We start from the raw sequence: 2,754 nt of genomic DNA, 5'->3' as shown, positions 1-2,754 counted from the left end.
GCTATTCTTATTCTAGCAGCTACACTTTCAGCGCACCCACCCCCACTACTAACTTGGTCGCCCAGATAGCGGAAGCTATCGACTACCTCTAGTTTTTCACCCTGGAATGAGATAGAAGTTGTTTCCTGTTTGTTTGCAGTCTTTATTGCACCTGAACATCTGCCACAAACAAAAACTAACTTGCTAGTTAACCTGCCTTTGATGTTGCTGCACCTCTTATGTGTCCATAGCTTGCACCGGGTACATCTTATAGAGTTACTACCTACTCCTTTTCTACATACTGAGCAGGGCCATCTACCTGAAGGGGTTTGTGTTTTATCTACCTTCCTACTTATATGTATATATATAATAACACATATATATATGTATGAATATGAATACAAACACATCATATACACACATACCAAAGAAAGAGACAAGCCAACACATTCTTTACAGATAGTTTCTAAGTGAAACAGTAAATCTACTATCATCCATATATATATATATATATATGTATATATATATACACACACACATACACACACGAACACAATATGCATACTCACACACATGTATACATATATATATATATATATATATATACGCAAACACATACATGTATATACACACATACACACACACACACACACACAGATACATATGTATGTGCATGTGTGTGTTTATGTAATATGTTATCTTTCCTTTCCTTCACTTCTAAATTCATATCAGCCGTCCATATTTCCCGATTATCAAACAACACGATAAAAATATATTCAATATCCGACAATTGTATTATATTGTAATGACAAAACAACATTCAAAAGTAGAGGAATGCCATCGATTACAATTAACCAAGACCACAGCCACCACCGCCAAAAACACCGACAATAACAACAACATCCACAACAACCAACAATAGCAAACAAAACTCAATAACAAAACATTTTAACTTCTGCTACAATAAAGAGATTATATTTATATATACATATATATATATATATATATATATATATATATATATATATATATATATATATATATATATATATATATATATATATATGAGAGAGAGAGAGAGGAGTAAACTAAAAATGATATAACACAATAAATAATGTATATAATCATAGACATGAACATATACGCATACATATATACACACATGCACACACATTCACACACAAAATGCATACACATATGCATGTATATAACATGTATATATGCACTTATGTATGTATATATGCACATGTGTATGTATGTATATATATGCATGTATATCTATGCATGTATATCTATGCGTATATATGTGTGTGTGTATATATATTATATATGTATACACACACACATATATACATATGCAAATATATACATGCATTTATACACATATGTATACATACATATATTCGCACATGTACATACATATATATATATATACACATACATATACAGTTTGCAAATGAAACAGTAAATCTACTATCATCCATATATATATATATATATATATATATATATATATATATATACACATACATACATATATACTCTTTTACTAATTTCAGCTTGCGAGCTGCAGCTACATTGGGCACCATGTACATACCTGTATATTTCTGATCTCACTCTCTATGTATATGTGTGTGTGTTTGTGTGTATTAGATATATATGTGCGTATGTGTATATATATATGTGTGTCTATTAATCAGCTGAAACTTTTCAGCCAGTTTAAAAATATATATATGTATCTCATATATTGAAGTTTATTTTTCCTGTTTGTTACATCAAACCTCTCTGTATATAAATGTGTGTGCATGTGTGTGAGTGCATGCGTGTGTATGTGTGTGTATGCATGCATACACGTGTGTATGTACGTATGTATGTACCTTTGTGTGTATGAATAATCAACTGGAAGCTGAATCTTCATGATTCATGTCTATGTTTCTTGTTACCAATCTATGAATAATTATGAAAAAACAGAATGTAAAATTTGGTATATAATGAGCATACTGTAAAAATATTTCAATTCCATGACAAACATATGCTGAAATTATTATCCAATAATATTGCCAACGATTGCAACAAATTTGACACTAATATATGGAATTCTATAAACCCTCAAACCCAAAACATAGCCTCAAGCCTCATTATATGCAATAGAATAAGATATTTAGCTCAACATACACCATACATTACATTCAAAGATCACACAATCAGTTTACTCTTTTACTCTTTTACTTGTTTCTGTCATTTGACTGTGGCCATGCTGGAGCACCGCCTTTAGTCGAAGCAGTCAAGCCCAGAACTTATTCTTTGTAAGCCTAGTACTTATTCTATCGGTCTCTTTTGCCAAACCCGCTAAGTGACGGGGACGTAAACACACCAGCATCGGTTGTCAAGCGATGTTGGGGAACAAAGACAGACACACAAACATATATACACACATACATACATACATACATACATATATGTTGTTGTTGGCACTCCGTCGCTTACAACGTCGAGGGTTCCAGTTGATCCGATCAACGGAACAGCCTGCTCGTGAAATTAACGTGCAAGTGGCCGAGCACTCCACAGACACGTGTACCCTTAATGTAGTTCTCGAGGATATTCAGCGTGACACAGTGTGACAAGGCCGACCCTTTGAATTACAGGCACAACAGAAACAGGAAGTAAGAGTGAGAGAAAGTTGTGGCGAAAGAGTACAGCAGGGTTCGCCACCATGCCCTGCCGGAGCCTCATGGAGCTTTAGGTGTTTTCGCTCAATAAACACTCACAACACCC

The 2,754-nt window shown here is 33.6% G+C and overlaps 1 protein-coding gene across 2 annotated transcripts in view; it reads right to left on the bottom strand.

Moving 5' to 3' along the window:
* Positions 1 to 2,754, bottom strand: part of LOC106883964 (beta-1,4-N-acetylgalactosaminyltransferase bre-4) — a 1,180,207-nt gene that overhangs the window by 553,243 nt on the left and 624,210 nt on the right. The window lies entirely within an intron of this gene.

The sequence above is a fragment of the Octopus bimaculoides genome, chromosome 4, assembly GCF_001194135.2.
Source record: "Octopus bimaculoides isolate UCB-OBI-ISO-001 chromosome 4, ASM119413v2, whole genome shotgun sequence".
Classification (NCBI taxonomy): domain Eukaryota; kingdom Metazoa; phylum Mollusca; class Cephalopoda; order Octopoda; family Octopodidae; genus Octopus; species Octopus bimaculoides.
This window is presented reverse-complemented; position numbering and strand designations above follow the sequence as displayed.